Source organism: Onychostoma macrolepis, chromosome 23, assembly GCF_012432095.1.
Source record: "Onychostoma macrolepis isolate SWU-2019 chromosome 23, ASM1243209v1, whole genome shotgun sequence".
Classification (NCBI taxonomy): Eukaryota; Metazoa; Chordata; class Actinopteri; order Cypriniformes; family Cyprinidae; genus Onychostoma; species Onychostoma macrolepis.
The window spans coordinates 16623583-16633269 of record NC_081177.1 but is presented as its reverse complement, the minus strand read 5'-3'; the positions used below and the strand labels follow the sequence as shown (position 1 = coordinate 16633269).

Sequence of the window (9687 nt, the reverse complement as noted above, 5' to 3'; positions counted from 1 at the left end):
AAATTGAAGCAATTGTCACCTGGACTCTATAGCCTTTCTTTTAGTCAGTATAGAAACACAAAGTTCATCTTCTTTATATAGGCTATATACATACAGGGTATATATATATATATATATATATATATATATATATATATATCCCCCCCCCCCTCTTTCTCTTCCTGAATCAAATGATTTGCGATTCGAAAAAGTGAATCATTTTGCGACGCAATGGTAACTGACTCAGAGTTTCAAAAAGCTCTGTTGATAATGTTCTTTGTTCGCTTTCTCTGTTTAATTTATTCGTTGTTTGAATCACCGGGAAAATGAAATCATTACAATTAATAGGCCTAACTTACAATGTTTTTTTTAAATTGTGATCACGTTAATTTCCGTCGTATTAAAAACATTTCATGACGTGACACCCATTTACTTGCCTAAAAGGATGGATTTATGATGTGCTTGTTAACAGATTAAACTAACATTAGGCTATAACCTTACTCTGGAGAGAAAAAAGTTTTCAAAATAGTTTATTGTACATAAAGTTTTTTTTTGGTGTTTTTTCCCCCCACAAATCGCACCCTATATATATATATATATATATATATATATATATATATATATATATATATCCCTTATATAGTAAGCAATTGGATGTCTCCAGGTTTAAGCATATTAGGCTATTCAACACAGTCTCTGTAGGATCAGGGCTGTCAAGTGTAGATGTCTCAGACTCCTCGGCGTCGAACTGAGGAGGAGTACAGTTGTATGAGAGGAAAAGGAGAGCTCTGTATTATTCAGTAGGCTACATCGCTGTGTGGCATAGCATGGACCTTTCCGTTGCTTGTGTTCTGACAGTGTAGTTAACTGAGTGCACACACATCACCGGACTTCACATTGGTGACAACAAGAGAAGTAAACCAAAGAAAACAGAACAAGGTAAGCCGACACACCTTTTAAGCTTTACTGTAATGTGAAGTGAGATATGGAAAAAATAAGGCAGAGGAATACAGCTTACGCAAGAGCACTGGATTCGTTTTGCGCTTTATCTGTAATAAGATGAAACAGTAGCTTTAAAAAAGAGTTCTTCCGTTTGGTAGCCTATCCGCGCTATAGATTTTTTCGTATGACACTATTTAAAATATAGTAAGCTGCTTACATAGACTGTGTATGTTTTGAATGATTTCTGATGCGTTCACTGATTTGGAAACGCGCCCAAAATGCTGTTTTAGTTTTGAGAGACAGTCTCAATTCGAGTGCGTAGACTGTTGAGGATTATTGCGGATGTATCTAATGAAAGACTATGGCAGATGAATTTGGGTTATGAGGGTGGACTATACCTAAGGCTACAGTAGGTTTAATGTGATTATTGTCTCATTTTGAACACATGACATAAACACTGAGTTTCAGATGCTTGTGCCGTTTCTTGACTCGTGCAGTAATGTACAGTGTTTCTCAAACAACCTACAATATTTCTGAGTGGTCTAAAATTAACTGCCATCTTAATTTAGGATGAATTAACTTTTTTCTCAAAAGGACACATTTTATATATAGGCTATTAAGTGTGGTATTTAGGCTACTAATATTTAAATAAGTTGATACAATGCACTTTTTGTGTGCATGCATGTTTTTACGTTGTAAAAAATATAGGCTACATCCATGTCTAATTAATTACACTGTTGACCCTACACCTTAACCCTCCCACAAAGCTAACCTTAACTGTATCCCACCTCAATGTTAGCTAAGGTGTTTTCTCCAATACAGCATGAACTAAGTAACATAACATAACATAACATAACAATGTCCGATGCAAGTAGCCTATAGGTAAAGACACCTTGTATAAAGTGGGACCATTAAAAATATTATGTAATATAGTCTATGAATCATCCTGACTTTTTTTTTTAAGTTTGTCATTATTACTCATCTTTGTCATAAGGAAAACGTTTTTTTTTTTTAATGAGGAATACAAAAGGTTGCTCTCCTGGTTGCTGAAACTGAGTGAGGACTGGGGCTGTCATTCTCCAAAATAACAAAAAAAGCAATAGACCAAGTAGTTCACATGACTCCTGTGCTATATTTCAAGTCTCCTAAATGATCAGCAGACTTTGTATGAGGAACAGGCTGAAAAGTAGCCTAAGTCAGTTACTGATAATCTTCTCCTCAGTGAGCTATTTACTTTAGAACCGCTGCGGCTGGAGCATCTTGAGAACCTGATTAGTCACAATGAATCATTCAGCCTGTTTTTGTGAACTGGATCAACATTGAAAAGAGCACAACTCTTATGATCTCTACAGCAGCAAATGTCCATATTTTCAGTGCATAGCGATATAAACCTGACCTGTTTCTTACATAAAACTATTATATGACTTCAGAAGAAGTTTTTTTTGGCATCCTTTTTCAAGCGTGGTAAGCTCCAGGGTTTGGAATGACATGAAGGTGAGTAAATGATGACAGAATATTTCTATTTTTGAGTAAAATATTTCTTTTAGCTCAGATCAGGTAGCAGTGTAATAGCTTTTTACGCTTTTTCGAGTGTAAGTGCTAAGGAGATTATTGTAGCTGTCAGTCAACAAACACACTACTTCTGTTGAACTAAGTTTTTTTGAACTAATCTTTTTAAAGTTTTCTGAATTTCTGTGCTTTCATGGAGAGATTGAGTTTATGGTGAATGCTTGGTCCTTTCTGAGCCATTCTGTTTGATGCTGTAATATTCCTCTCATCTCTGTCACTACACGCAGAGCAGAGCTCCCTTTTGCTTGCACTGTCAGCGGTATTTCACAGGGAAGAAGGCACACCCTTATATATCTTTCTTTTTCCATTCCCTAAACCATCTCAACTGAAAGAATGAAGGAAAATTTGAGGGTCTGTGGGTTGCTTTCCATTTGCCTGAATATCAAAATGTGGCCTATATGATGCATGTCAGTAGTTCTGTATTTGTTGTTGTTGTTGAACAGTGTTCCTTTTCTAATCTATTTAGAATTGATTCAGTTCAATCAAGTAAGTAAACAGCAGCAGTTGTAGCAAGGATAGAAACTTTCTCTTTGTTTAAAATAAAGCTTGCAAGGATTAAGTTTTGGCAAGCAAACTCCCTTGAGAAATGTTGTTTTGTGGATACTGAATCTACAGTACATTATATCTATATGCAAATACTGTTAAGACAAAGATACACACATGAAGCTGTTGTGTGGAGCAGAGGATTGTGAGACTGATCGGAGACTGTGGATTGAGGGCAGTGTATTGTTTTCTTTTGCTCTGATGCTCAAGCTTTAGACTTGAGGTTTGCTGGAAGTCACACGAAAAAGGTTGAGTAGTCAAGTCAAGTCACCTTTATTTATACAAGACAGAGTGTTTCAGGGATAAACAGGAAAAATGTGGTTCAGAGATCAGTGCGGCTGTAAAGCTAAAATAAAATTGATTTAGTTTCGAAAGGGTTCAAATCAGCTGTAATATGTTTAGCCTATGAATATGTCTTCATTATCAAAAATACAATTTTATAGATAAAACATGTTATTTAAACATTTACATAAAATTTACATCAAAATCATTTACATCAAAGATAGCATTGTACATATGTAATATCCAAAAATTCATTTAACAATCTAAAATGTATATAGAAAATATAGTATATTTCTACAAATATTTATAAAATATTTGTTATTATTATTATTATAGATATTTGAAGGAATAAGATTGCTGTGAATGGTGCAATCATCTAAGGCATTATTTGACTAACTAAGCATGATTTCAATAGACTCTTGTCTTTTCCCCCTTGGCATGTTTCACAGTCCAGAAATAATCATCTATTTAATTAAAAACTTTTGTAGACTCCCTAATTAGCTCTTTTTATTCCAAGCATTCATGAGTTCAGCAGTGTCAGAATTCAATTTCACTCAGGGTCAGTGTAGATTACATCCCTCTGCTCTTCTGTTTGCTTAACATTTAGAAATTAATCTCTGGCATTGTCACAGACCTGTCTGTTATTCCTCCTATCACAACACACGCCCGCACCTGGTTTCACCTGAGCCTTGATTGAGCACACCTGCACGTCATTCAGACCTCATCACCACCCCTACTTAAACGCATACCTCACAGCACTCCATTGTCTGATCTCGTTTGTTTGAAGTGTTGATACAAAGTGGACTGCTTACTATATCTCAGTGACTTTTCTGCTATTTACCTCCTTATGTACTTACCTCCCGTGTTCGCTCCAGTGTGTGTTCTCCAGTGTTCTGCTCCGGAATCCGCTTATGTGAGGTGTGTGTGTCCTGCTCATAGTTCCAAGTATACCTGTCAAGACAAGGATATCGTATCACTCCCTCATCGCACTCCAAACTGGTCCTTCTAAGTATCTACTCACCGTATCCAGTCAGCTTTGCTCCACTGTATTGTAAATAAATGTCTGTTATTGAACTAATCCTCTGTTTGAGTCTGCTTCCCGTAACAGGCATATTCTGCATAATGCTTGTCCTTCGGATATTCATTGGCTGCAGAATCAATAGTGTTGTAAAGACACTGTCTTTAATGTGTTATAGTGTGATACAACACCCTGTGTTGTAAAGATGGCTGAATTTGGACAACTAAATAAGTTGTAACTTTATGTGATTTAGTGGAAAAGACAGGCACATGTTTGAGATGTCCACACTCTTTGTACATAAGATGGAGACTGCATCTTTAGTTACTATTTCTGTGGTGAAAGTGTATATCACATGGTGTAGCACATCTGCTTCTCCTCCTGTTGCGCTCAGCTGTGATTCTGATCCGGCCTCAACAGCAGCACAGCATCTTAAACAGTGTGGCTCATCAGCAGACAGTCTGATGTTATACCTCATGTGAACTTGTGTTTTCCAGCGACTCAAACAGGAAAAATAATTCAAACATTATTTATTGATCTGCTTGCTGCTTTTATCTCTTTGATTATGAAACTGCAGTTCTTTCGAGTATAAAGATGATTTGAAATTTAGTCTTGCAGTGTATCCGGAGTAGCAGCGTGTGGTCCAGTTCTAGCCAATAATGGCTAGAAACAAACCATATTACATATAAGAGATCAATCACAGATTTCTTCTTTTTTTTGGATGCGATTAATCACGATTTATCGTTTGACATCACTATTCAAAATAGAATTTATTCCTGTGATTGGAAAAAAAAGTTTTCAGCAGCCATTACACCAGTCACATGATCCTTCAGGAATCATTCTAATATGTTGATTTGGTGCTCAAATATTTCTTATGTTGAACAGATGTGAAAACTGTAACAGCCAGCTCTTGCTATTTTGTATGAAGTAGGTGTCAGGTGGCCAGAGAATAGACTGTGAGTGAGCTGTCTGAGACTGACAATAGATGTGGAAATACGTTTATGGTGTATGATTAAGGACACACAGTGTGATCTGTTGTGTTCTTATTGTACTTTACGCCATTTTTATCTCCATTTCATATGGCTCCAGAGGGAAAAGATAACACCGGGGGGCTGGTTGTGTTAGATCTGCTGGTTTGTAGCCTGGTGAACCTCAAAGTAAAGGATCATTGCTGTTATTTTCACCAGCAGTGGGGTTTCTGATATGGATTATGGACTTAAAAGACATGTTGGCGATGGATTTAATTGAACGTTGGAAAACAGTTTTATGTAGTCTTTTCTTCCCCCATTCTCACACTGTGCTTGTATTAATGCTGAGGTTAATACAGTATGTACGGTGGATCAAGGTGCAGACAGTATGCCTTTTATAAGAACTTAATTAACATGCTGAACAGGGGTCAGGTTGATAAGAATTGGCTGCTAAAAATTATGACATACAAAGTTATGTGACACCTTTTAGTGAAAGGCCAAAGCTTGGTTCACACGTCTCTGTTGGGCCTTTTTTGAGTGAGCTATGATCCCAGAAAGCCTAATTTAAAAACACCTTTCAAGGTTAAAATAAATGAACAGAGAGCTGTGTTTGCCTTTGAGGGATTGAGATCTTTCGCATTCTGTTGATCAATTGTAAATGTTTCCTAATCTTGTGGGAATGATGTGTCAAAACAGAACAAGCAGGAGCCTTTGTCCATTTTCAGAGTTTGACCTCCACAAATGGGGCCCTTGTGTTCATGTTGTGTTCAAGAAATATGCATACACAATAGACTTAAGGTGTTCTTCTTATAGTATCTATTCATAATGGCAAATCTGGTCAACAGAGCGTCATTTTTCCAATTACATAAATCGATAGGAGGTCTCCAGTGTTGGCCCTTACCAAGTCATCGCTTTACCACTAGCTACCAAGACCCTGGCCGTAAAAAAAAGAAAGAAAGAAATATATATATATATATATATATATATATATATTACGGGTGGCACGGTAAACACAGATGTCACGGTTCGGTACGTACCTCGGTTGAATCTACTATGCTCAGTTTCTTTTCATTTATTTTGAACAGACAGTAGTGCAAATTACAATTTTTCCATCTAGATGTGAAAATACTAAATATTATTACAAGTTATATATATAAAATCTGTTTTGTTTTCATTGTGAGTGTACATAAATAAAAGCAGACCTTTATACAGTGATTATTAATAAGACAATAAGTGTTTAAAGTTGATTCTGCTGGTGTAAGGAAACAGTTGAAGTGATTGCGCCGGAGTGCGCGCGCGCACACACACACACATCAGTTCCAGCATTGCTAACTTGACAGCACAGTTGGTACTTTATCAAAATAAAATACAGTGAGCCAAACACCAGCGCGCGCGCCTCTGTGTCACTGTTGGAACGCGACTGAAGTACAAAGCCTATCATTTACATAATCAGGGACGATTCTAGGATTTTCATTTTAGGAGGGCTCAGCCCCCAATGAGGGTATAATAATAAAAAATAAATATTTACATTTGTACAAAAATTGTAGAACCGTTCTACATAAATTCAATTCAAACAATAAAAAATATATTTTTAAAAATTAATACAAAACACACACACACACACAATGTTTCAATCTCTGTCAATCACTCTGATATGCGATTAAAATGAGTGCACTGACTGAGTGCTGTCGGTCACTGTCTTTAATCATTTCTATGCTTAACTGTATGGTAGTTAATGCCACATGCACTGTTATATTATGTTCTATATTGAAAGCTAAATTTTCAAATGAAAATAGCAATAACATGATCGTTTTATAAAGTATGCGTTCATATGTGTTAAGGGCTTTGCTGAAGGAAACAGCTGTGGTGTGATGAGTGGTGAATGCAGCGAAAACGTTAGGTTACTGACGTAACCCCGGTTCTCTAATAACATGAAGTGAGGTATCTCACTATGGGAACGCCTCGGGCGTGACCGATCGCGGAAGCACCAATAACACCACGTCTGCCAACTATGGCAGACCAATCGCTGCAGCGATCAGGGAGTCCCGCCTCCCTGTATATAAACCGCAGCTACCTGCCGTTTCGTCATTCTCCGCATATCTCTTCTCCGTGCAGTAAGGCAAGGAGGGCAATGTTTAGAGATACCTCACTTCATGTTATCAGAGAACCGGGTTACGCCAGTAACCTAACGTTCTCTTTCTAACACTGCTCGGTATCTCACTATGGGATATAGACCACTCCCGTATTGCCGATATGCTGACGAAGCAGACTAAAGAAAGAGTAGGTTATTATCTAAATCATAAAGCCCAACTGAGGTGAAACAGAATGCAAAGGAATACTCCCCTTAATAAATTGCATTATACCCCCTGACTACTCACTCCCAGAACTGAGTGGGCCAGAGATGGTTCTGTCACATCCAGTCTATAGAAACGAGCAAATGTGTGCGGAGAAGACCAGCTGGCTGCCGCAAATTTCTTGAATAGAAATGCCCTTAAACAGAGCCCAGGATGTAGCCATACCTCTAGTTGAGTGTGCTCGTAATCCTATTGGGGCTCTTTATTCATATTATTGTAACATAACACGATAGCCTCCACCACCCAGTGGGAAAGACGCTGACGGGAGATAGGCTTTCCTTTGTAAGAGTCAGCCCACGAGACAAAAAGCTGATTGCTCTTACGAAGTGTGCGGGTTCTCTGAACATACATATACAGAGAACGAACCGGACATAAACTGTGTAACCTCTCCTCCTCTGGGGATGAAAAGGGCGGTGGATGAAAAGCTAGCAGGTCCACTGATTGAACTGCACCAGCGTGATCAAACACTTTAGGCACAAACGCCGGGTTAGGTCTAAAAGTTACTATTCGACCCCCCGGAGCAAACATCATACATGAGGAGTGAATAGATAAAGCATGTAGCTCACTCACCCTTTTTGCTGTAGTGAGAGCAAGTAACAGAGCCGTCTTCAAAGCGAGCAGCTTCAAGGCAATGTTATCAATGGGTTCGAAAGGGGCTTTTGAGAGCGCGTTCAGAACTATGGACAAATCCCAAGGCGGGACCAGCGGCTTCGATACTGGGTGTAGCCTACGTGCCCCTCTCATAAATCGACAGACGAGAGGGTGTTGGCCAATAGTACCTGTGTTAAGACCCACATGACATGCCGAGATAGCGGCCAGATAAACCTTAACTGTAGAAAAGGCTCTGCCCTTGTCCAGAAGGTCCTGTAGGAAGCACATCACATCCGAAGCTGAACACAAGAAAGGAACAATGTTTCTATCGGCGCACCATCCCTCAAACACCCTCCATTTGAGATTATATAAAGAACGTGTCGAGGCAGCCCTCGCGTTCTGAATTGTCTCTATCACTTTCGGAGGTAACCCAGCTGCATCCAGATTTAGCCTCTCACGGGCCAGGCCCAGAGAGCTAGTTTCTGAGGGGAGGGGTGAAATATTTCCCCCCGTGCTTGTGAGAGGAGATCCCTGCGTGCTGGTAACGGCCATGGCTGGTCGTAGAGCAGTTGCGCAATCTCCGCAACCCACATTCTCCCCGGCCAGTATGGCGCGATCAGAATCATTACATGTCTGTATTGTCGAACCCTCCGTAGTGTCGGTTCGATCAGGCTCAACGGAGGGAACGCATACAGTAACACGTCTGGCCACTCGTGGGCTAGAGCATCCACACCCAACGGTGCATCGTTGCCGGCCAGAGAGAAGAACAGGGGACATTGCGCGTCTTCGCGCGATGCGATGAGATCTACGGCTGCACGGCCGAATCTCTGCCACACCTTGAGCGTCACTTGGGGGTGGAGTCTCCACTCCCGCACAGAGGATTCCCCTGGACAGTAAGTCCGCCCCTGTTCATTATTCCTGGAACGTGTGTCGCGCGTAACGATAGGAGGGTCCTGCTGCTCCACATAATTAGTTATTTCGCTAACAAGTGAAGCTTGTGAGAACGAACTCCTCCCTGCCGATTTATGTAGGCTATCACCGTTGTATTGTCCGTCCTGACCAATACATGATGATTCTTGAGAAAATGCACAAAATGTCTCAGAGCTAGTAACACTGTTAGTAGTTCCAGAAAATTGATGTGCTTCTCTCTCAGTGCGGAGACCAAACTCCTCTCACTGTTCTGCCTTGAATACCGCCCCCAGCCCGTGAGAGATGCATCTGTCGTCACCACTTTCCTTAACATAACAGGACCCAGAAGGCATCCTGTTCTGAGAAAAGACGGAGCTCTCCAATGACGAAGAGCGTTCATGCATTCTGGTGAGATGCGCACACTGCGGCTGAGACGGCTCTTTGGGCGAATGCCCTGTGACGCTGTCCAGTTCTGAAAATCCCTCATTCGCAGCAGTCCCAGGGGAACCACTGACAGTGTTGAGGCCATCAGACC

At 40.0% G+C, this 9687-nt stretch overlaps 1 protein-coding gene and 1 pseudogene across 2 annotated transcripts in view; one reads left to right on the top strand and one right to left on the bottom strand.

Moving 5' to 3' along the window:
- The first annotated feature begins 692 nt into the window (after nt 1–692).
- The window catches only part of rap1gapa (RAP1 GTPase activating protein a), a 104758-nt gene continuing 95763 nt past the window's right edge, over nt 693–9687 (top strand). For both annotated transcript variants that reach the window (XM_058763450.1, XM_058763451.1), the window contains exon 1: nt 693–918. The gene's annotated coding sequence lies outside the window, so the exon portion shown is untranslated. The remainder of the gene's footprint in view (nt 919–9687) is intronic.
- On the bottom strand, nt 7656–9020 carry LOC131531551 (uncharacterized; annotated as a pseudogene).